The 26,047-nt window shown below is 35.3% G+C and overlaps 1 long non-coding RNA gene across 1 annotated transcript in view; it reads right to left on the minus strand.

Moving 5' to 3' along the window:
* Window positions 1–25,381, minus strand: part of LOC136039919 (uncharacterized) — a 52,552-nt gene extending 27,171 nt beyond the window's left edge. The window contains exon 1 of the long non-coding RNA XR_010620586.1: window positions 24,563–25,381. This is a non-coding gene — a long non-coding RNA (uncharacterized LOC136039919). The remainder of the gene's footprint in view (window positions 1–24,562) is intronic.
* Between the last annotated feature and the right edge of the window lie 666 nt (window positions 25,382–26,047).

A 26,047-nucleotide genomic window follows, 5' to 3' on the forward strand; every position in this document is an offset into this window, starting at 1 on the left:
TTCACTACCAATGCAATACATAAAAGTACAACACTAATTCATAAAATAGTATACAAAAACTGGCTAACACTATATCCATCATTTCCTATTCATCATAATTACCATTTTGTTTTACCTCATACGCATTAATTTAATCTACTTTTAATTACATAAATTGAATTTAAAGTAGTTCTATATGAATTGGTACATCAGTTTTAATACATTACACAAAGTGATAATGGACTCCCTTATTTCTAAGGATTTTATTGAGACTAAAGGGGGGATTGATATACCATATACACTGAGCTTTAACTGCATTTCAAAACTTTCATCTTTTGGCCGATAAAGCTTAAAGGAATCTGCATTTCCTTAGTGAAGACAATTTCATTTCTTTAACTTATTTTTGTTTTTTCTTCTTTTTTTACAATTCTATACGCAAAGGATCTGAATTATAACGCAGAATATTGTTAACGAAAGTAGTGGGGCCACAATTACTCCCATGCTATGTTCATTAGCATAATCGATTACTTTCACTACTACTGGGACTATGTTAAAAAAAGGGGTAGAGAATGTAGCATTGGACTTTACTGACCCTACCAGCGGTGCTGATTTCCATTTCTTGGCCCTTTAGCCAGAAAGCGCAATGGGGGATTGGGGGCCAACGATACTGTTCTTCCGTACACCCTTCCTGTTTACCTTCCCCAGATTTCTCAAGGTACCCATTTAAAGTTGGGCCTACTCTGGCTAAGCTTACAGCCACTAGCCCTCGCGCCAAACCAAAGAATTGGGTCAACTAGGATTCGAACCCTTGCCCTCTCGGACAAAGGGTCCTAATTTCAGCGCACCAATCCACTCGACTATCCACAGGCCGACAGCACCATAACTAATATACTTAGATGAGCACAAAATTCGAACCCATTCTAGATAAGAGGGGCGGTTGCAATAAAAGCTGGAAAACCAGATTTTTATACAATTTTGCTTGTGTATATAAGCTTCATCTCTCAGATAGAAAATTATTAGTCTTCATGCTATTCTTGAATAATTATAATGAACAAATGAACTGAAGATGATCCTTTTTCTGTAAGCGCTATTCGAATTCATGATCAGTTAGATTTATAACACATTTACCTTTTCAGTTTTATTCTTCGATGAATATATAAATCCGATTTTTCACTGAACTAAATAAAAGTCCTTTCCCCTTACTTCATATTTCAACAGATATATGTAAATTGGTGACTTTTTTTGTGTTTAGCGTTGAACTGAAAGTTCTTATCTTAAGATCTTATCGGAAGGGTTGAATTTTAAAATTGAAGCTTAACATGGAGACACATAAAAATGCTGTGTAATGAGAACGCAATAATTTATCAACGTTATTTTAAAGTGAAATACTATTAAATTTTATTTACATGTTTTTAATATCTTGATTGGAAGTTTTTTTTAAGAGAATTCTAAGTCTCATTGAAATCGGACTGTCCTTTGGATGAGTTTTAAGAACTTCCATGACTATACCCCTTACTAATATTATAACAGGGGCCCATCAGAGCATCTATGAGTGTCCTCCCCCTCGGTCCCACCTCCAAGAGCCCCAATGCCCCTCCCTACAACTTTTTGCCCTAATGGTAGGGTTTCAGCCTAATGTAACTTTGTCCCATCGTTTATGAGTAGACAAATTGAGTTCCTATGAAGCAGGTGCATACTCATGTGCAAAAGCAGGCTTCTACAGTTGAAAGCTAAGCCAAGCTGATGCAAATACTGTTATGTACGCTCCTCCTCCATTCTAGCCTATTCAGAGCCCCTAGCGTCTTCAAATGTTTTCTTATCATATATTCTTTTAGTCCAGCACTGGTGGATTGTCAAGTGAATAAGTTTGGAAGCCCTACTGTTGTACATCGTGTATGTTGTATATATTTTTTTCTCTCTAGTCTAGAAAATTAGCTATTAGCCTTTGTTACGTCTCAGAAATTATTACTGGATAATTTACACAGTGAAACACGTGGTCTGCCTTAGCCAAATCGTTAGTGCGCCGAACTCGAAAGCGAATGATAACTGATTTTAATCTTGCTGGGGCCTATTCTTTTGTTTTAGTTTTGTTATCTATATTGTAGGAGACCTCTGACAGAAACATCATAATCACCTCTATCAAAGAGATATAAAACAACTGGTAATGTGGAGATATCAATGAATTTACATCATGCATGAAATGAGGAATTAGATGTTACTAGTCCTGCACAATAGGAAGCACAAGGAGTAAGCTTGCTTAAATTCTCATCGATATACTTTCCATACTTCATAATTCTTCGTATTTCGGTACATATAATTCTTCTGTTATTAATAAATTATTACGGCTTTTTTTAAAGGTTTTTAATTAAAATAACCTTGAATATCAAATGTTAAAAAGTAGGATGTGGATTGCTCACACCCCTTCTTTGTTCTGACAGATACACCGGTAAAATTCATATTCATTTTAAATAAAGCGATTTACCAAAAAAATGTTAAATACACCAAATATTAAAAGTCAATATCACTCTATTTTAGGTATATATATTGTTTGACATCAAATGATTTGGTGCATTAAGCCCATTGCAATATAACCCCCTCCATTCATATATGTGGCGACCTTCATACCCACGTTGATGTATACAATCGCATTCATGCCTACATTGATAGAAATGGTTGTTCCCATACCTACATTGCTATAAGGGTATCACCAGACACATATGCCGCGCTCTACGGGATCTAAATAAATCTAACCGTCCGGAAAAACAACGTTGTATGTATGTATATGTGTTAATAAGGGCACTCCCATACCTACATTGGTATAAAGGTATCACAGCATAAATACGTAAGCCCCAGAAGGGTCTTGATATATCTAACCGTCCATTAAAAAAAAAAAAAAAAACGCTGTATGTGTTTATGTATTAATAATTTTTATTATGCATCTGTTTTAAATGATATGAAACTATAGCTCGTTAATATACCAATTTTCCACTTTATAAAACCGTACTAATTCCATAAAGAAAATAAATTGTTATTATATTATTATTCTATGTTACCTAGGCTGAGGTGTCACTGCTAGCTCAGCAGTCGTGGAAACTCATTGAGGGTATGGAGACGCTTGTATTGTCACCACCAGTTGAATTTCAGGATGATCACATTATTGACTTGCCCCACGACAACAATAATAAAGTAAAATGTTATGACAAACTATTGAAAGATTGTTTCGGAAAGGTGAGTGAAGATAATGTATTTCTTAACAATCACCTTATTGACTTACCCTCCAATAACAATGATGATCCAGAGTGGGCTGATAAGCTCTTGAAAGAATGCTTTGGAGATGCGAGTGTGACTCTCCCCACTATAAAAGTAGACATTATCCCAGCTTAGACAAGTGCCTTTGAAGAAAAGGGTGACGAAGATGTAAAGAATTACGTCTTTGAAGATGTAAATGGAGAGGGCAACTTAACCCCATTTTTTCAACGGGGAGTTTAGATGATAGTTCTTCTCAGCCAAGACTCTTTGAATAAGGTTTGGTTATCAGTTTTGCTCAACCAAATGTCTTTTAAGAGCAGGGTTTATCAGAGAACACTCGTAAACTTTTGGGGGATTACTCTAGAAAGGTGATTGTAACTCCCCCAATATTTCAATGAACATTACCCCAACTCAACCAAGTATCTTTGAAGAGAAAAGTGTACCAGAGAATGATTTTCCTAGGGCTGACCACCTCAGTTCAGGTATTCTCGAAGATATGCTGAGTGAACTGGGTGATTTCACCTTGCGCTTCGACCCACTTATAGACATTGATGTTGAAGAAAAACAGAGTGGTAGTGGTATGGTAGAAGAAATCTCTGCAATGCCCACTGTATTGCCAGACTTTATTTTTCAAACTCTGCATTGCATAATGTATATGTTTATACGGTCGCATTTGGGGATCCATTTAATGTATTGATAGTTGGGGATAATATCACAGAGCCAATTGAAATAGTACACTCCTATGTAGGCAAGATTCAAGCTCTTCTTGAACGGAAGATTTGGGAATGGGGAAGGATGAATAGCATTAAAGCATCCATCGGAAAAACATTGTTTTATTTAAATGAAAAGTCGGGCAACATATATTCGTACTATGCGCAAACTGAAATGTTAACAATTTACCCATACTTGGTGAATTTTCTGGGAGTACTATTGGACTAGGTAGACAGTATTTTCACCAAACTTGATAAATATACTGAGAGGGAGAGTGGGGCAGTGGTTTTCTTTATTGAAAATTGGAAAGTAAATATTTGCAAATTAAAAAAAATATTTTAAGAGGTGGCAGGGTGGGGAAGGAGTCTTTAGTTTTGAAATATTACCCAGATTTAAAAAGGCTTACACAAAAAATTTGTTTCGGCGCAGAGCTTTAGTGTCTCAGATATGCATTTCATATAGCAGCCCACATACCCCGTGAAAAGGATGATTTTACTAAGACAAAGTTGGACAAATTGGTAGCTATTTGGGGTGGGGCAAAGTATCCCAAAGTAGATTTCAATTGTTTAAAATGGCAATATCAAGTAACACTTAAGGGAAAAGATATTTCTGAGTGGGCTAATGAACATTTAAAGATTGGTCATAATGTTTCACAATATGACACAGAATTTGAGGAGGCTGAGCACAATAATAAAAGGTGGTAAAATATCCAGTGAGTGCTCCGTCCATTGAATCAGTGAAGCACTGGGTATGACTTCTTTACATGCCTGCTACAGAGCCTAATTCAATTGGACATTTTAATCCAATTTCAGATATTTTTTGGGCTCTGGGTGAGGAGAAAAAGGGGCGTAGTGGAGTGTGCTATGCTATTATTATCCAGCTCGTCTGTCTAGATTTCGTAATGAACTAAAGTTAAAGCATCATAAGAGACACTGTAAGCATCATGGCTACCAATCTGTGGAAAAAGTTAGCGGTGACAAGGCTACCTTGTGTTTCAAGAACTTTCAAAATTCCCTCCTAAAGAGTGAATGGATCGCCTTAGACTGCAATGCCAAGGTCACAGATGCTTACAATTCATCAAATTTAAACCGTTTCCATGGACATGAAACAATCGTGGTCTCTTACACCCATACCCAAAGAGACTCGCGTAACATTTCGCAATTGGTAGAAGTATTTAAGACGTTGGGCGGGGAAGATTGTATGCACAAAACCATGACTGCACTTATTTTGACTGCAAATCAAATGATTGTATTTTTAACTTAAGAATGGGTTACCGGATCTTAATGAAATTTGATATTGAGAAGGAACTCGTGTCTTAGAGCTCTTATTTTCAATCCTGGCCAGATCTGGTGACACTGGGGGGGGGGGAAGGCGGAAAACAGAAATCTTGGGAAACGCTTAGAGTGGAGAGATCGGGATGAAACTTGGTGAGTAGAATAAGCAAATGTCGTGATATGTGATTGACGTAACCGGACTGGATCCGTTCTCTTTGGGGTCCAGTGCTTTGGCGAGTTTGGTGCTTTTGGACGTGCTTCTTCAGGACGATGAAAATTGGTAGGCGTATCAGGGACCAGCACAAATTGACTTGATAAAAACGTTTTCTCCAATTCAACCATCTGGGGTGCGGGGCTGAAGGGAGAGGAAAAATTAGAAGAAATGAGGTATTCTTAAGTTACGAGCGGGTGATCAGATCTTGATGAATTTTGATGTTTAGAAGGAGCTCGTGTCTCAGAGCTCTTATTCTAAATCCCGACCGGCATTAAGCCTCTGATTTTTCTTTTAAATCAAACTATTAATTCTTAGAATTCTGCTAGTGCTCATTCCATATGAGCTCTTGGCTCTTAGCTCTTCCGACCTCGTCACAGGTGCCATATGAGCTCTTAGCTCTTGTTTTTTTTTTATAAAATGGTTTTTAATTATCTCGAAATAATTCTGAATACAGGCTTTTATGCTGAATTTACTTTTATACGTTCAAAGGAAAAAAAGTTGAATTGCAGAATAAAAAGAACATTAGAACTATTTTCTAATAAAAGGGATGGCTAAAAAAGGGTGCATCACATTTTTTAATAGATTAGTACATAAAAGAAAGATTTAATCAAAACAAAATAATTTAATCGGCAAAATAGACGAAAACAACGATAAAATTTATGCAGGTATTTTTTACCGGGTATGAAGCTTTTGATGATGTAAGTCATATCACAAGACCACCCAGAACTTTCTATCTCCTTGTGCTTTTTAGTCCAGCCACAGTATTTCAAACATTCGAGTTTAAAGTTAGTTAACTGCTTAATTCATATCAGTTTTGTCAGAAAGTGTGGATTTCTCCTTTAGTAATCGTTGTATTACATTGTTGTGAAAGGAATTCGGGCAAGTTTCGCCTACTGGAAACCATCAACTCTAATTCAAATTAAATCTATATTCTCAAAGACAACTTTTTAGGTCAACTCAACGTTTTCCTTTATTAGGCTAATGCTCGGGATTATGCTGTAGAAAACAAGATAAGAAAGCCTTTACTGACAGAAAAATATCTTTTTAAGTGACGATCAGCAACATAAGAAAGCAATTCAATTGAAATTGGTGTGACCCAGTCTATACCCACTATTAGAGGAAAAAAAAATGAAATTCTAGTACAAGAAATAATTCTGAATTATCAAATCACCAAAGAAAAGCTCTTTCAAATGTTAGCAAATCAAAAATTCAGGTAAAAGAGGTTAAAACATATAAAGATTCATACAAAGGGCAGCACCTCTTATATTCCAATGGAACTACTATAAACTTACAGTTTACTCAGAAAACAAATATTTCAAATTGAATCTGCAGAGTTTTTTTTGTGTGCTAATATTACAATATATTTGTTGTTTTTTTATTTTATCTTAGGCCTATATCTTTAATATAGTTAGCTTATCAAATTCATTTAGCGCAAGAAAAATGCTTCTAAGAAAATAATCAGTTTCCGTTATTTATATTTCAATCCCGCTAGATTCAATATATGAGACATGTTCTTTGGTCCAGAGTAATTTGAAATTTGGAAACGTTTTCGACATATCTTCTTATCTGTATATCAAACTACCTTATTTAACGATTGACAACTTTGAGAACAGTTGTCTTTAAGAAAAAATCTGTCCTGAAAAAAGTCAAGCTAACAAAAATCATTTATATACAAATCACAAAGTTTCAATTCCTAAAATGATACTTTAAAAAAATTTTTTTTTTTTAGAGATAGGAGCAATTTTGTAGGGATAATTGAAAATGATCACTTTTGAAAATAAATTACATTTGCCTCAAAGACTAGTTTCAGGAGCCTCTCGAAGGCCTTATTTTCAAACTCCTTAGGTTTATATATTGTTCTTTGCTTTTCACGGAAGGTCCTAGTCCAAAATGATTGGTGAATTTAATTCAAATTCATTCCAGTTATCTCGTGAGAGTTTCATCTCATAAACTTTAATCGTTCGTTTGACATTAATTGATTTTACATAGCATCTATAACCCTTTTTGACCTAGGGGGATAAAAGTTTCCAAATTTTTTATTGTGTTAGTTAATGAATATATAGGTTAAGTAAAGGTTCACTGAATTTTTCTTCAGAATGACCTTGGAAAGGTGCTATGGAAACGCCCCCCGTTGATGCAGGGATTCTGCTGAAGCCAAGAAGGCTGGACTCGGTGGCAGATCCAGGGGGCGCCCCCCTGACGTAATGGTTGTTTTGTGATTGGGACCACTTGCTCTGGTTTGGGTAGGGACGAAGGTAATTTTTTGTAATCGGTTTTTGATAGTTGAGTTTTTAATAAGTTTTTAACTATTAAGACTGTTTCTTTTTGCAAACAAGTTTGAAAGAAGGTTTTAGTTACTTTGTGTGGTCTTTGTTAGATTTTACTAATGACGCATACCGACAAAAAGTATTTAATTCAGTTTAGGTTTATCAGGGGAATCTGTCCGAATTACCACAAAAGCCAACTGGGAGGCGAAAATCTTCATTCCATAATAACAAGGATGGGAAATTTAAAATCCTAACTTCTTTAGGCTGTCGAAACGAAATTTTAGGATTGTGCTGTCACAACGGGGCTGAAAAACAAAATATTTACTTCTTTTTTCAGTCAAAATTTTGCTTCCGATTCTTCCTATGTCACTGAGGTGAAGAAATTGATATCATTACTTTTTTTCTGCCTGTTTTGATTTTTTGGGTTTACTGTTTTGCGAAGCGGGGTGGTTTTTACAACGTAGTTGTTTTTTAGGGGATTTTTATAATAGAAAGTCAATGTATAAGAAGTGCAAAAATTATTAATTTAAGTTTTGCATTTTGACGAGCAAATGGTGGGCACTTTACTGCCTATTTTAATCAAATTAAAGCTCTGGATTATATGACATATTGCCTCCTCTGTTTATCCTAAGACATTAAAATAAAGGCCAAACTCTTTAGAACTTAAATAAAGGTTCGTATAAGTATATGCTTAAAACTAAGTACATATTTTTGAAATACTCCTTTTAAGGTCGGAATAATCATTTAAGAAGAATAGATTTTCAAAAAAAAATGTTTATAAAGGGAAGCAAACAATTGTGTTTTTTTCTAGCTGGTATATATGGGTCTCGGAATTATCAGTTGAATCAGTGGAATGGCATGGAGTTTTTTCGAATATTTACTAAGAAAATGTTGATAAAAAGTCGAAATTCACAAAACTCGAGTTAACCACGGAAACGGAATGCAACTACAATATTATTTCATAATTTCTCCCCTTCTCAATACCAACCAGTCACAAAATATAGTTATGTTTTTGTATAGGGGTTGCACCTATTTGTCCATAAAATTGTCTAAACTGCTATATATATCATTGAATAAATTTATGCTTATTTTCATACATGTCATCCAATTATATTTCAAGGATTAGTTGTTTATAAATCAAAATTTTTGCAGAACTTACTGGACGTAGCAGGACTTAGGACTTAATGCCAAATCTGAGTAAAAATTTTGAATTTTTGTGCTCAACAGACATATCGAGACTTAAGTTGAATTGAATTCTGAAAATTTCAAGATATTAAAAAAATAATTAGAAATCTCCACAGATTGAAACCCTGAGAATTATAATTATAGAGAATTATAATTACGAGAATTATGTATAAACACATAATTATTTGTTTTTTAAGGAGTATTTCGACTCATATACTTAGTTTGAAGCACATGCCTATTTGCATCTTTATTAGAGTTCATATTTTTCTGGCAATTTTGGTCTTTATTCGAGTATTTTAAGATTAATAGAAGAGGAAATACTAACGAAGAGCTCTAAACTGACAGGACTGTGGACTTACAGGACTAGCTATTATAAATGCTCAGCGAAATATTGAGGTAGACATCGACCGTGTAATAAATCGACATGGTGGGAGCGGAAACTGAGAAATCGATTGTTCCTTATAAAATTGTGAATTCTGTAATTTCAGCGAAATATATCGAACTTTAGAAAGTGGAAAGACAGGCTCCGTTGTTATGAAAAATAAAATTTTGATTAGTAAATTTTTGAGATTTCGCCCAAGTTGACACTGTTTATTGAAACACTATTTTTAGAAAGAAACAGCGATTAGTTAATGCTTTATTGCCTATACTTAAAACCCTCATTTTAAATGTCTTCTATGCATTTCTATATCCTCATTCTGTTTTTCTTGTTACACCCCTAAAAGAACTAGTATTTAACCTTTAATATATCTTTTACGATCATATAAGTTGTATCTTTATCCTCATTTCCTACTCTTCAATACTATCATATTTATTAAGCGATGCTTCAAAGTTCGGTGACATGCTAGACGATTTGACCTATACAAATTGTCACAAAGAGTGCATTACCCCAAAAGATGGTTCAAGACAATTTTTTTTTTTTGACAATAAAAAGCTGAGCTCACTCACTATAGTGGTTTGAAGTGCAAAGGCCAAAAATTATGCAGAAAATATTAAATATCATATTTTTTTTATAGATGGTGAACAGCTTTTTCTATGGCTGGGTGGTCTTTATAACTTACTATTATTTTTATCAATATTCTTATACCATTTTGATTTCAACAGATTTATTAGAGCTTAAACCCTCACCAGATAAAGATTAAATTTACGACCATTTCCCTTCCCTACCTATGACACATAAACGTCGAGGTTCCATTTAAATTAAGGATATTTCATTGTTCGTAAGTTTATCCAAGAAACCTATAAGGCTCCCCCTCCCCCTAAAGAAAATCCTGGATCCTCCCCTTGCTGGACTTGCTGGAGTCCAGCTTAGCTCAGTGCAAATTTGGTTATTGAGAATTTCATTCTTTAAAACTATTGTGGTTGCTATTGGGATTACTATTTCGTATGCATTTTGTTAGAAATAGAAACAGAAAAACCAAAAACATTAAACGTAGTCCAGCTATGTTAACAAGAAACGTAAAGGAGCACTAAAGTACAATTTGCGCTCGAAAATAGGAGGCAGCACAAGAAGCTTTTGTTTCTTACTAAACAATTATTACTAATAAGTAACAATGACTAAATAACAGTATTTACTTCCTGATGAAATTTCCTATATCAGCTCTTTAGACGATTAAATAGAAAGAAGTTTTTTTAACGGAAAGTAAGGAGCGACATTAAAACTTAAAACGAACAGAAATTACTTCGTATATGAAAGGGACTGCTTCCTCATCAACACCCCGCTCTTTACGCTAAAGTTTGACTCTTTCTCTTAACTCTACTTTTTAAAACAGTAAAGAACTTTACCGTAAAGAGCGGGGCGCTGCTGAGGAAGCAGCCCCTTTCATATACGAAGTGATTGTGTTGCGAGAGCAACATTTTGGTTTTGTCCCGTTTTTTTTCCTATGTGTCCGATCTCAGCTTATTCCTGGAAACTGATAAGGGTCTAACCTTTGCGGTTTTTACGGAAAGTGTGGACCTCAGGCCAGATTGACGAATATGACATTACATTTTGGAAAGTTCCGCGGAACTCTTGCCTGGGGCCAAAAAGGATGGTTTTGGCTTGTCCACGAGCCAAAGCCTATGGTGTGCGAAGTGAAGTTATATAGCCTATGTCAGAGAGGAGTATCTGAAGTTGTGCAGCCAAGCTTTCGTTTCATCAAAGCGTGTTTCTGCTTTCAAGTGGAAAGCTCCGTTCTAGTAGACAAGCAGGCAGGCACCACTTTCAAATTGAAGATTGACTAAAATCTAATAAGTGCTAAATATATGCGGCAGTTACCCGGCCCCACAGCCAATATATCTTCTTTGAGTGATAAGTAGAAAAATTTACAGAAGCAAAAATGTGGCATTTTCCCACGGGTGCGAAAGTGCTGCCATCTATTGTTTCTACCCATTTCTGTTCGTGATTTCAGCTGAGTTTATCATTCGGTTTTTCGGACTTGGGATTGCGGTAGAGAGATGGTATCAGATGTGCCTAATAAACTTTAAAAGTTTTCTCATTGTTAAAGAAATTAGAGCTTATCCTTTGCTCCTTTCTAATTGGTGACGTTAGAAAGTTGGCCTACGGCAAAAAAACCAACTTCTGAACTAAGACAGATAGAATTTTTCTTTCGATGGTAATCGATAGCTCTTGATGAGCTAATCAAAATATATTAAATCCATTTTTTGATGCAAAAATTCCTTCATGAGGTATACCAGTTTGAAAATTCCAAGGGGTTGACAAGTTCAGTAGTAAGGTACACACTGAAACGGAATCTAGGCCGATACAAATTGAGACTTATAGAGGAATTGTAAGCCACAGTTGGCTAATAGGTAATAATCGTCTTAGGCAATGAGGGGTTTGCAACTTTTGCTAGTTGGTGTATCTATTATTCGTGTCCAGTGTATTTGATGGTAAAACCAATTTGGTTCCAGTGGTAAGACATGTAGGGGACTTGTTAGTAGTAATCTGCTGTTAGGCTACAATCAACTTCAGCGATGAGGGGTGTGCAACTATTCTAGTTTGTGTACCCATTTATTTGTTTCCGGTGAACTTGATGCCTATCACGGGAGAGGGACTTATAAGTAAGAATCGCTTCACTTTGGGCTACAAATATGTGTAAATTGGTGCACATTGTATTCGATCTCTTTAAATCTGACAGAATTAAGTGTTTACGCAACGGGTACAAACAATAACGTAAAACAATGAGGTAGTTTCGCAATAATTAGTGTCACCTATGGTATTTTAAGTTACGGATAGCTTTATAATAGAAACTAGATTATATAAGATATTGTTCCAAGTTTTCATCCGTCACGATCTCTACGATTGAAAAGGATAAAGCTCAGCTGGCTGCAAAGTCAATTTAGTCCCTTCTTTCGAAATTACTTTGTAGTTGTTGTTTTTTCAACGCTGAGGAATAGCCTTTGGTCATGTGATAACAGATTGCGTTCTTGTTTGAACTTGCCGTTTTAAAAACTTCGATAGGCTGACAACTTCATCATTTAACCGATACTGAAGAAACAAGCACAAACAAGAATATAAAACAATGAGATAGTTTTGTAATAATTAATGGAATGTCATCTATGGTATTTTGATCCTAATTTAGTCCCTTCTTTCGACACTATTTTTCTGTTGTTATTCCAATAGCCTTTGATCATGTGATTACTGATCGATAGCGAAGATAATTCATATACGGAGTAATTTCTGTTTTTTTTTAAGTTTTAATGTCGCTCCTTACTTTCATTTAAAAAACTTTTTTTTTTATTTAATTTCTGAACATTTTTGAATCAATGCATGTTTTGGTTTTGGCTCTCCGCAGATGAATAATCAAAACGAAATTTGGGTATTTATTTTTTTGGACAAATGTCTTTCTCAGTTTTGATCAAATGATTTTGAGAAAAAAGGAGTGGGGGAGGAGGCCTAGTTGTCCTCCGATTTTTTGGTTACTTAAAAAGGCAACTAGAACTTTTAATTTTTTACGAATGTTTTTATTAGTAAAATATATGCGTAACTTACAAATTAGCTTACGTAACGAACTTCTGTATTCTCATGTTTTTATTACATATATGAGGAGGATCCCCCCCCCCCCGTCAGTACCCCGCTCTTTAAACTAAAGCCTAAATTGTTTCCCAATTTCTTAAGAATGACCCCTAAATCACAAAAGCCGTAGAATAAATAGTTGAAATTACTAAAAATACTTTAGCTTAAAGAGCGAGGTATTGGGAGAAGGTGAGCCCGTCATATGCGTAATAATTTCTTTTTGTTTTAATGTTTAATGCTGCTCCTTACTTTCAGTTAAAAAAAAAACTTTTCATATTTATTTTTTTATTTTTTTAATATTGCAAGAAAATCCTACTCTCCCTTCATGGGACTTTTCTTCCCCCGTGACAAATTTCTCCAAGGAAAATTCTCTCAATATATCCCCCTCTTCTCAACCCCCCCTCCCCCAACCAAAAAATTCCCTGAAAACGTCTCTACACTTCCAAATAACCATTACTTTATGCAAGCACTGTTCAAAGTTTGTAACTTGTAGCCCCTCCCACGGGGACTTTGGGGGAGTAAGTCGTCCCCAAAGATATAGTTATAAAGTTTTTCGACTACGCTGAAAAAAATGGCTATATCAGAATTTTGATCCGGTGACTTTGGAAAATAGTTAGTGTGGGAGGGGGCCTAGGTGCCCTCCAATATTGTTGGTCACTTAAAAAGGGCCCTAGAACTTTTCATTTCCGTTAGCATGAGCCATCTTACAAGATTCTAGGACTACTGGGTCGATGCGATCACCCCTGAAAAAAAAAAAAAAAACAAAAAAAAAACACATAAACACGCTTCCGTGATCTGCCTTCTGGCAATAAATACAAAATTCAACATTTTTGTAGATAGGATCTTGAAACTTCTACAATAGGGTTCTCTGATACGCTGAATCTGTTGGTGTGATCTTATTTAAGATTCTATGACTTTTAAGGAGTGTTTCTCCCTATTTTCTAAAAAGATTTTCCGGACGAGCCGGAGAGAATTTTCTCCGGCTCGTAACTTTTTATGTGTAAGACTGAACTTGATTAAACTTATATATTTAAAATCAGCATTAAAATGCGTCCATTTTTTAGAGTTTTGGTTACTATTGAGCTGGGTCACTCCTTACTACAGTTCGCTACCACGAACTGTTTAATAGAAAATAATAGCAAAAATCTAGAAATCACATAAAGATATTTAAATCAAATAAAACCAAGCGTGGCAGAAAAATAAGTTTTTTAAGTTGTTTTAATCAATTGAATCGTCATTTATGGATAGGTTTGGCTTCATAATTTGTATGACATGGGTAAGTTCAAACTATAATGCCTTAGTGCCAAAGGTTATGGGGTCTGGAACCCTCGTGAATTTTGGTTTGACTCGTAAAAACGTAAAAAAAAAATGTGTTTAAACAACTTTTATGCGTTGAACTTTTTTTATTACAACACCCCTCGAAAAATACCCCTGCCCCCGAACAAAAATCTTGGACGCACACTGGCTTTTGTAACATATGTCCTTAATTTTTTACTAAATGAAAACTGCAAGGGATATCTGGTTTAACTAACCTAGGAAAATAGCAGAATATAAAAAAACTTCCATAAAAACAAAGATATGAAGAATACTTTTCGTAATGAGGAAAAAAAAATCAGTAGATAGGCTTAGCTACTTAAATGTCAGCCTTGAGAATTCTTAAGTTCTTTAATTTTGGCTGACTTATCGATTGTTCGATTAGATGTTAAGAACTTTTCCTAAGAAATTCAGAGACTGCTCGTGAAAAATTTCCATAACGTCATTTTACCATAAAGAATAAATGATGATATTTCATCATATTATTTAGTCATTTGAAGTTACTTTTTATTTGGCAGAGCCTAAGTGTATCTTTATCTGAAACATAAACCGGAACCCCTTCAATATAAGCTATAGCCTTTGACTAACAAGATTTAACAAGAGACAGAGCACACAGACGGGGAGAACTCTCCAGTGGACGCACTAAAAAGAGATTTCTAAACTTTTGAATTTCCATAAATTCGAATCAGCAATTCTAAAAAGCCTTATATGTAGACTACCAAAGAGGGATTCAGGAAAATTGATTTCAAAGTTGTCAATCACCTCAGGGACAACAGGGGCAAATAGATAAAAGGACATTAGCCCTAAAGGCTGTGCGTGATTTAAGGAGATAATGAAAGAGAGTATGTATTTGTAAGATGATCAGTTCTGTAAATTATTGAATAAAAGGTTTTTTTTCAACTGAAAGAAAGGAGCAGAATTAACACTTATAACGGGCAGGAATTATTCCGTATGTGTGAGGGGGTACCCCTCCATCAATCCTCGCCCTTTACGTCCTCGTAAAGAGCTTCCTCCTTCAAATTCACCAACCAAGCATCTCAATGTGTTTGCTCAGGCTTTTTTTTAAGAATTGTAACAAAAAGTGAAACTTAAGCGTAAAGAGCAAGGTTTGAGGAAAAGATGAAGTTTTATTTCTGTTCTTTAATTTTAGTTGAAAAAACATATGCAAAGAAATGCATATGTTGCATGTCCCCCGTATAAAAATTGTCCTGGAGTTTTCCTCCCAACATAAAAATTATTCCCAGAGTAGATATCCCCCCCCAAACTTCACCTCCCAAAAATTCCGAATATTCCAAAATAAAAAATACTGTATGTGAAAAAAGGGCAAATTGCGTAAAATTAAGTCCTTTAGCCCAGGGAGTCTGGAGGGGGAAGGTTCTGTCACCCCCAAAGGCATTGGAACTTCCGGTTTTGATGGATCAAATGGCTATCTTAAAATTTCATTTTAGTTGAAAAAACATATGCAAAGAAATGCATATGTTGCATGTCCCCCGTATAAAAATTGTCCTGGAGTTTTCCTCCCAACATAAAAATTATTCCCAGAGTAGATATCCCCCCCCCCCAAACTTCACCTCCCAAAAATTCCGAATATTCCAAAATAAAAAATACTGTATGTGAACAAAGGGCAAATTGCGTAAAATTAAGTCCTTTAGCCCAGGGAGTCTGGAGGGGGAAGGTTCTGTCACCCCCAAAGGCATTGGAACTTCCGGTTTTGATGGATCAAATGGCTATCTTAAAATTTTTATTGGGACTTCGGGAATAAAGCGGTGTGTGATGGGGGCTAGTTACCCTCCAAACTTTTTGGCCACCTAAAAAATACAACATAGTCATTGATTTCCGGTCAAATGAGTCCTCTTCCGATCTGATAAGATCACTCGTTCGGTACGATCATCCCAAGAAAAAAAGTAAAGATCCGCCATCATTCTTTCGGCAAAAGAAAAAACGCAAAATCTCACATTTTTGCATATAGAAGCTTGAAACCTTTACAGTAGGGTTCTCTGGTATGCTCAATGTGATGGTGCGTTTTTTAAATCAGATTGCTTGACGTTTTGCGGATGTTTACCCTCTTTTCAAAAGCCAGGAAAATTTTATCAGACTCGTAGCTTTTGATTGGTAACATTAGAATTAATGAACTTTATATGTCTGAAATAAAACGGTTCGTGGTAACGAACTGTAAGTAAGGAGTGATGAGCTCAAAATTAACAGAGCCTCTAAAAAACTGAATTTTGATCCCAATAGAAATATCAGAAGAATAGATTTTACGGTGATTTTAAATGTATAATTTTTATTAAGCTTAGTCTTATTCATCAAAGGTTATGAGCCTGAGAAAATTTGCCTGATTTTTGAAAAAAGGAGAAAACACCCCCTAAAAGTCTTAGAATCTTAATGAAAAACACACCATCAGATTCAACGTATCAGAGAACCCTACTGCAGAGGTTTCAAGCTCCTGTTTGCAAAAATGTGGAATTTTATATTTTTTGCCAAAAGAACGATCACGGATGCGTGTTTATTTATTTGTTTGTTTTTGTTTGTTTTCCCCAGGGATGATAGTATCGACCCATTGGGCCTAGAGCTTCGGGAGAGGGCTCATTCCAATGCAAATTAAAAGTTCTAGTGCCCTTTTTAAGCTACCAAAAATATTGGAGGTCAACTAGAACCTCCCTCACGCCACTTTTTTCTCAAAATTGTTTGATCAAAATTCTGAGATAGCTATTTTGTTCAACATAGCGGAAAGCAGTGTTTCCACTTCATGATGGCAATTTTTCTGTTTTGGCAGACCTAAAATCCGTAAAATTCCGACGACTGAGAATGAAAAATCCGTCAAATTTTCCGTTAAAAAATCCTAAAAATCCATAACAAAAACGTGTTCAAATAGAACTCTTGTGGTAAGCAGTTGTTACAAGCAGAACAGAGTGCTCAGTTGAATCACTTGCTGGAGTTCAATGCTGCTCTCAAAAAAGATTCCACCAGATCTGTGGCAGTCAAACGAGAAAAAGAAGCCAAACATTCCATTTATTCACCCCTTGAAAAAGGTGGTGTGAACGGGATAGAAAAAAGGGCTGGAAAATGATACACGGGCTACTTGAATTTCACCTAAAATATCGTCAAGCCGAAATGCGGATCAGTAAGTGCGTTTATACCCAGAGTTGTCTTTTGAGTTCGCATCTTGTTTCTCCCTTTTTGTATTTTTAATGTAACGAATGACCCCCCCCCACGAGGATACCAAAAGAATTGCAAGACCGATGTTTAGCAGTTCATGAATATTTTTCATATAGTCCAGAACGTCGCCGAGTATCTCGTTGCTTGTGAATCGCTAAATGTCTTCCACAACTATCTCATTGTGAAAAATAACACAACTGCATGAAATCAAGTGTGTCAGTGACGCTTCTGCTTTAGTTGGACTAGAGTGCGAAAGATGAGCGGCGGTCTATACTGTGTTTGTAAATATTTCTAGTTATCAATGCAGCTTTACTTCGTCTTTTCTACTGATCTGTTAGTTTATTTTATTATACTGTTTTTCTTTGTTATATTAGATTTATTGTGCTTGCCATTGTTGAGTTACGTGTACTTTTGTTTTTGCTTTGTTTATTAATTTTTTCTCTGTACTCCACTGTTTATACTTTTGTATATTTGTGGGTAATAAATATTATTATTATTATTATTATCATAGAGTATATCTCGGGATGCTCGTTTTTCAGTCTCTAGACTAGGCTTTCTATCTGATCGTACAGCTGAAGTATATAACATTCTGTTAAGTGGTATACGAATCAGCCCGTTGTCTGAATAATTAGGCAACTAAGCTAAGTCAGTTAAGATTATCGTTTTGTGGTAATAGACCACGATCTGCAGTTACTTTGGGCTAAAAGAGCTCGAAGAATTTGATGTTTATGTACGGTAGATCTATTAGAACTCATGAAGGCCAATAACTCGGAATCTAGCTCCTTTGAAAGCCTCTACATTTTGAGAAAATCCACGCTTAGTGACTAGAACGGATATGGATATCAATTAACTATAATATATAATGCTGTATAAAAAACAACAACCATTTTCTGGGGTACTGGGATACAATGGAAATCGGCTACCACTACATGTCGGCGACAGCATCAGCTCCGGAAACCAGAGCTTCACGTTGTATATTAAATAGTGTTTGACACTCTTCAACCGTCGCGTTTGCCTTGACCGACTTGATTCTTTTGCTCAGCTTTTGGTCCAGGATAATATATTTAGAGTGAACGTTCATCCGTCTCATCCCTACCTTCGTTTGCATTACAATCTTTAGCGAGATGGATGAGAGACGATTCCAAGAATTGGTTTTGATGTTTTTAGGACACTAAAAAAAACGTTCAGCGACGGCTTTTGAGAATGGTAGCGAAAGCAAATACCTAATCATAACCATGACGTTTTCAAACCTTGGACTTCCAGTGGGAGTATTGATCTCGGAAATCTTTCTCCAGAAGTCCGAAGTTTCAGTACTTTTGGGGAGGTCTGAGACCAGAATTTCCCAACACTCGTCATGAATGGTTTTAGCATTCCATTTCGGAAGCTTGTATTTGCGAAGAAATTTTGAAAGCTGTATTGGAGCTGCCGAGTCGGTGGCCATCACAGGGTCTAACAAATCAGTGCATGCGAACATTTCGTAGTCAAATACGAATCTTTGCTGTATCTGCTTAATCGCCTCGACTTAAAGACAACGGACTGACTCATGCACCAAATTAACAGAAAGGTCGTCAGTGCGAGTTCTTCGGTCTGATTGCAACGTTTCCAGAGATTCATAGGCGAGCATCCCAAGATATACCTCCTCCAAAGCAAGGTATTCCCTGAAATTTTCAGGGTCCGACTCTGACGCAGTCTTCCCTCCGGCGTAGACTTGCTTTCATAAAGTTCATTGCAAATTTACGGATCAGCAGCTCCACTTCTGGTTTTATCAAACAGTTCGTGGTAACGAACTGTAGTAAGAAGTGACCCAGCTCAATAGCAATCGAAACTCTAAAAAACGGAATTTTGATACCAATAGTTACATCAAAAGAATCGAATTTTAATGCTGATATTAAATATATAAGATTCCTTAAAGTTTAGTCTTACCCATCAAATGTTACGAGCCTGAGAAAATGTGCCTTATTTTAGAAAATAGGGGGAAATGCCCCCATAAAAGTCATACAATCTTAACGAAAATCAGATCATCAGATTCAGCGTATCAGAGAACCCTACTGTAGAAGTGTCAAGCTCCTATCTAAAAATGTGAAATTTTGTAGTCTTTGCCAGAAGACAGATCACGGATGAGTGTTTATTTGCTTGTTTGTTTGTTTTTCCCCCAGGTAGGATCGTATCGACCCAGTGGTCCTAGAATTTCGCGAGAGGGCACATTCCAATTCAAATTAAAAGTTTTAGTTCCCTTTTTAAGTGACCAAAAATATTAGAGGGCACCTAGGTCCCCTCCCACGCACATGTTTTCCCCAAAGTCACTTGATCAAACTTTTGAGATAGCCATTCTGTTCAACTTTGTGGAAAATCTGATAGCTATGTCTTTGAGGACGAATTAATACCCCACAGTCCCCGGGGGAGGGGCTGCAAGTTACAAACTTTGACCACTGTTTACATTATAATAGTGGTTATTTTGAAGTGTACAGACGTTTTCAGGAAGACTTTTTCGCGTTGGGGTGGGAGTGGAGGGAGGGGGGAGATGTTTACGTAGGAGGATCTTTCCATGGAGGGATTTTTCATGAGGGAAGAGAATTTCCATGAAGGGACGCAGGATTTTCTAATACTATTTAAAAATTAACAATGAGAAAATAAATAAGGTTTTTTTCAACTGGAAATAATGAACAACATTAAAACTTAAAACGAACATGAAACATTACGTATATAAGGGGGTTCGTCTCCTCCACAATACCTTGCTCTTTACGCCTAAACTATTCTTAGTAATTTCAAATATTTATTCTACGGCCTTTGTGATTCAGGGGTCATTTTTAAAGATTTGGGACAAAATTCAAGCTTTACTGTAAAGAGCAAGGTATTGACGAGGGGACAAACCCCCTCATATACGTAATAAAAAACACAAATACAGAAGTTCGTTACGTAAGTTAGTTCGTAAGGTACGTATGTTTATTACTAATAAAATAGTTTTCACAATCTAGTTGTATTTTTAAGTAAAAAAAATGGAGGGCAACTAGGCCTCCTCCCCCTCTCGAATTTCTTTTTATTTATTCATGTGCGGTGAGCCCAAATCAAAACAAGTATTAATTCAAAAACGTTCAGAAATAAATAGAAAAAATTTTTTTAACTGCAAGTAAGGAGCAACATTAAAACTTAAAATGAACAGAAATTATTCCGTATTTGAAAGGGGCTGTTCCCTCCTAAACGCCTCGTTCTTTACGCTAAAGTTTTTTAATGGTTTTAAAAAGTAGAGCTGTGACAAAGAGTCAAACTTTAGCGTAAAGAGCGGGGCGTTGAAGAGGGGACAACCCCTTTCATATACGGAATAGCTTCTGTTCGTTTTAAGCTTTAATGTCGCTCCTTACTTGCAGTTAAAAATACTTATATTTTTAGTAAATGTTGGAAGAGCGGCTTCTCGCTCTGGAAGAGTTTGTTAAAATCCTTGAATAAATTCCAGAACATAGCTTTCAAATTCAAACTGGATTCTCAGAAGTGCAGCTCGATTGTTAGCGTGAGTAGAGTCTTCGAGAGCTAACCCTCGGAAGTAGTGTTGCAAAGGACTCCACAGTTCGAGAATTCTATCAACGCAAAAATTAAGTGAAAGCCAACGTGTCTGCCCTAGCGAGAGCATTCGATGGATACCTGTGTCCGTAAATCTTTGGAAGGCAACAAAGTCGCTCCTTCTCTTAGCATTCATGTTGAAATGGGCAGACACGGTACGAAATAAATCTTCTAACCCCTTTGGTAGCTTCTTACAGGCATAAGATGCTACTAGATGTATCATATGGCTGCTACAGTTTACACAGGTGATCCAGGGATACTGTGCATTGATCCTGCTGACAACAAAATTGTCAAAATGGTATTGAAGGTATTGGAGCAGTAGCCAATCCAGTCCTCGAGTGGTATCTTTCCATCTTTGATAACTTTCTCAACGAGCTCAAAGACTGTCTCTGCTCTTGAGTCAGGACGTTTAATCATGTCCAGCAGGTCAACTTTTATTTCAAGTTCTGAGTTGTAAAATATGACGGCAACAGCAAGTTTATTCACCACACTGACATCAGTTGTCTCATCGACAATGACCGTGAACTGAGTTGACTGAAGTTTTTCGCAAAGCATCTCACCAAAATAAGGCCCTAGCCCTTGACAAACAATATTAGTTGCTTTCTGTTTTCCAAGAGCAATCTTTTCAGTTAAAGATTTATTTGGCAGGCTTTTCAAAAGTGGTACTAGCTTCTCTATCAGGGAGAAAGCCAAGTCATCCTCGACAATGAAGACAACTAGCTTGGTTCCCATAGTCTCAATGTCTTTACGATCAACTGTAAACACATGATCGATGGGGACAGTGGCTTTTTTCGCAGAGTCTATACTCCTCATTAGTTCGCGATGCTTTGCAGATTTTGCTTGTTTACCAAGTTCAGTTTTTCCACAAATAAAGCTCTTTTTACAGTGCGCACAAAATCCTTTTTCGCCACTAGCTTTATCTCCTGCAAGCCAAGTTGAAAACTCAGGCATTCTCAACCAACTAGACTGAAACTTGGAGCTCGATCGGGCATACTCTTTCTTTGCTGATGTTGATTCTCATAGCTCAGAGCTGCTTGAAAAGTGAATGCGACTTGATCGTGTTAACCCCAAACTGGTTTCTGGACTGGAGTAGGCGAGCTAATTAGTCTGGGAATCAACCTTGGTGGAAAAATAGTCGGAACGGAAATAAACAAAGAAACAACAGTAAAGATTGATACTTAGAAAAGATCAGTGTGATTTGAGTTTGAGAATTGAGAATAAAAACAACTAAATTCAATTCTTACGTAAAATCTTTGGAAATCCGACAGATCAAATTCTCATCCATCGAAGACACAAAGCTCCGTTTTGACGGAAAAATCCGTCAAAGTAGAAACACTGGCTGAAAGGCCCAATAACTATGTCTTCGAAGAAAACATAACCTCCCAGGGCCACCGCGGATGGGTCTGAGTTATAAAATTTGGCCATTGTTTCCGCATAGAATTTGTTATTTTGAAGTATGCATACATTTTTCGGGTTTGGAGGGGAGGAGGAATTTTCTGTTGGGGGGATTTTGCACTGGGAATTTTTTTTTATAGAGAGGGAAGTTTCCGAGGGGTAAACTTTTCAGGGGAAATTTTATGCTGGGGGAATTTACCAGAATTCTTGTACGAAATTTCTTTGTATATCTTGCTTTTTCTTTACCGACACAATTTTACGCGTGGAGGTGTTAAGGGTAATTGTCCAGGGTAAATTTTCACCAGGATTGAATTGTCCAGAGAATATTTCCGTGGGAAGGGGGATCTTTTTATGGAGATGGAGCCAGACTTCCTGGCGTTATTTAAAAAACGATGAAAAATCAAATAAAAACGAGTTTTTTCAACTGAAAGTAAGGAGCAACATGAAAGCTTAAAATATACAGACTCATGAGACACAAGGGTCGTTTAACTAGAACAATAAGTAACTTTTTTAAAGTGTCAAACAACTTTAGCGTGAAGAGTAAGGTGTTGAGGAGGGACAACCCCCTCATATACGCAATAATTTCTGTCTATTTGAAGTTTTCATGTTGCTCCTTGCTTTCAGTCGAGAAAACTCGTTTTTTTATTTAATCATTTTGAAAAGCCAATTCTTTTGGTGCATTTATAGTTATCAAATTCTGTCTTTAAGAGTTTCAGTTACTATTGAGCCGAGTCCCTCCTTACTTTACTGGTCTTTAACACAAACTGTTTGATTTCTGTATGCACTGGTTAGGTACGTCAAAGAGTGGATCGTTGAGAGGGATTTTAAGCTAATCAAAATCCACTCTGTGCATACTGCTACTACTACTACTGCTGCTACTTCTGTTATTATTGCTACGACTACTACTAATGATACTAAGGGTAGGACGGTGAAACTTCCAAGAATTTTTGTTTGGAGGATGTTTAACTAAATCAAAACACACTGAATGCACGTTGTCAAGAGGACGTATCAGCAATATCCTGGAATGGCCTAGGGTATTAATTTGAAACTTTCAGTACATGCTAAGGAAGATGTTGAACTAGGCAAAACGAAAATCTACATACTACCACTGCTACTGCTATTGTTACACAGGTGGGACACAGGGACACAACTACAATGGCGCCTAACTAATATGGCGCGAAAAAATCTAAAAAAAGAAAAAACCTAAAAAGAAAAAAACTAAAAAAGGAGACAAATAAAAAAGGTTAAAAACTAAAAAGAAAAAAAACTAAAAAAAAAACTAAAAAAGCTACGAAACTAAAAAAAAGAAAAACTAAAAAAGAAAAATTAACAAAGAAACTAAATATATATATATATATATATATGTATATATATATATATATATATATATATATATATATATATATATATATATATATATATATATATATATATATATATATATATATATATATATGTTTTTAACTACGTAAAACTTGCGAATATACAACATTCTCTGCTGTCCCATTGTCTGTGCATATAAATAGATTGTCAGGTTTACCGACTCCGACTCTTGAACATGCAACATATAATGGTCAATGGGAAAACAATCCGTATTCAGATCTATGCCTCATGATTCTAATGATTGCCCTTGAGCTTTGTTGATGGTGATTGCTAATCGACCATTCCCTGAGTCGCCATCGTCATTTATATATCCCCCTGTGCACCCCGGCGTCCCCTTTGTAGTTATGTCCCTGTGTCCCGGTCGTCATTTATATTCCCTGTGTCCCGGTCGTCATTTGTGTCCCAGTGTCCGAGTCTCTGATTTCTCTTATGTCCCGGTGTCCCGGTCGTCATTTATATCCCCCTGTGCCCCCCGGCGTCCCCGTTGTAGTTGTGTCATTTATATTCCCTGTGTCCCGGTCGTCATCCCGGTATACATTCGTTTTTGAATTGGTATATGATGAAATAAATTTTTAATTTTTTCCCTTTTTTTCCTTTTAGTTTTTTTTTATTGGTTTTGACCTTTTTTTAGGTTTTTTAGTTTTTTTCTTTTTTCTTTTTAGTTTTTTTTTGAAGTTTTTATCTTTTTAGGTTTTTTATTTTTATTTATATTTTTTTAGTTTTCTTTTTCTCCTTTATTTTTCAGTTTTTTTCCTTTTTTTAGTTTTTTTTTCTTTTTAGTTCTTTTAGTTTTTACCTTTTTTAGTTTTTTTTAGTTTTTTAGATGAATTTTTTTTTAGTTTTATTCCTTTTTTCTTTTCAGTTTTTTATTGGTTTTTACCTTTTTTTTAGCTTTTTTAGTTTTTTTTTCGTTTTTTCTTTTTACTTTTTTTTTAGTTTTTATCTTTTTTATTTTTTTTTATTTTTATTCTTAATTTTTTTTTTATTAGTTTTTAGTTTTTTTTGTAGTTTTTGCCTTTTTTAGTTTTTTCAGTTTTTTTTTAGTTTTTAGATTTTTACCTTTTTTAGCCTAACCAGGATTTGAACCTGGGACCTTCATTCTCCGTTCTGACACCCTCTCTCACCGAGTGACTACTCCAGCATGTTCATTTTGGTGTTTTAAATGGTATATTATTAACCAAATTAATGTGTTTTACAATATACTAAGCATCGTCATAACAAAAATGACGACAACTAATTTCATGACGTCAGTCAACACAGAAATTAAGTTCTGAAATTAAGTACTGAAATTAGTTGCCGTCATTTTTGCTTTGACGGTGACGTCATTCAAGTTATATAAGACATATGTTCACGTAGAAATCTATTAATGTTTAAGTTTACAATGACTGATGAAGATGCTCAAAGAGTCTATGCCAAAAAACTTGCTGCTGATAGAGAAAGTCAGAAAAGAAAGCGTGCCGAGGAACTATCAGCAGCAAGTTTTTTGGCATAGACTCTTTGAGCATCTTCATCAGTCATTGTAAACTTAAACATTAATAGATTTCTACGTGAACATATGTCTTATATAACTTGAATGACGTCACCGTCAAAGCAAAAATGACGACAACTAATTTCATGACGTCAGCCAACACAGAAACATGACGTCACCTGACAACTAATTTCATGACGTCAGCCGACACAGAAACATGACGTCACCTGATCCACAGATCCACAGACAGACAACTTATTTATATATAGATAGATAGATATATATATATATATGTATATATATATATATATATATATATATATATATATATATATATATATATATATATATATATATATATATATATATATATATATATATATATATATATATATTTATATATATATATATATCTATCTATCTTCTATATATATATAAAAATAAGTTGTCTGTCTGTCTGTGGATGGATCAGGTGACGTCACCTGAAAAAACTGGATCAGGTGACGTCAAAACTGAAAAAACTAAAAAAAGGAAAAAACTACAAAAAAAACTAAAAACTAATAAAAAAATAAAAAAGCTAAAAAACTAAAAAAACTAAAAAAAGGCAAAAACTACAAAAAAAACTAAAAACTAATAAAAAAGCTAAAAAACTAAAAAAACTAAAAAAAGGCAAAAACTACAAAAAAAACTAAAAACTAATAAAAAAAATAAAAAAGCTAAAAAACTAAAAAAACTAAAAAACTAAAAAAAGGTAAAAAACTAAAAAACTAAAAACTAAAAAAAAACTAAAAAAAAGGAAAAAACTGAAAAATAAGCTAAAATAAAGGTAAAAACCAATAAAAAACTAAAAAAAAACTGAAAAAACTAAAAAAAGGCAAAAACTACAAAAAAAAACTA

The sequence above is a fragment of the Artemia franciscana genome, chromosome 2 (assembly GCF_032884065.1).
Source record: "Artemia franciscana chromosome 2, ASM3288406v1, whole genome shotgun sequence".
Taxonomy (NCBI): Eukaryota; Metazoa; Arthropoda; class Branchiopoda; order Anostraca; family Artemiidae; genus Artemia; species Artemia franciscana.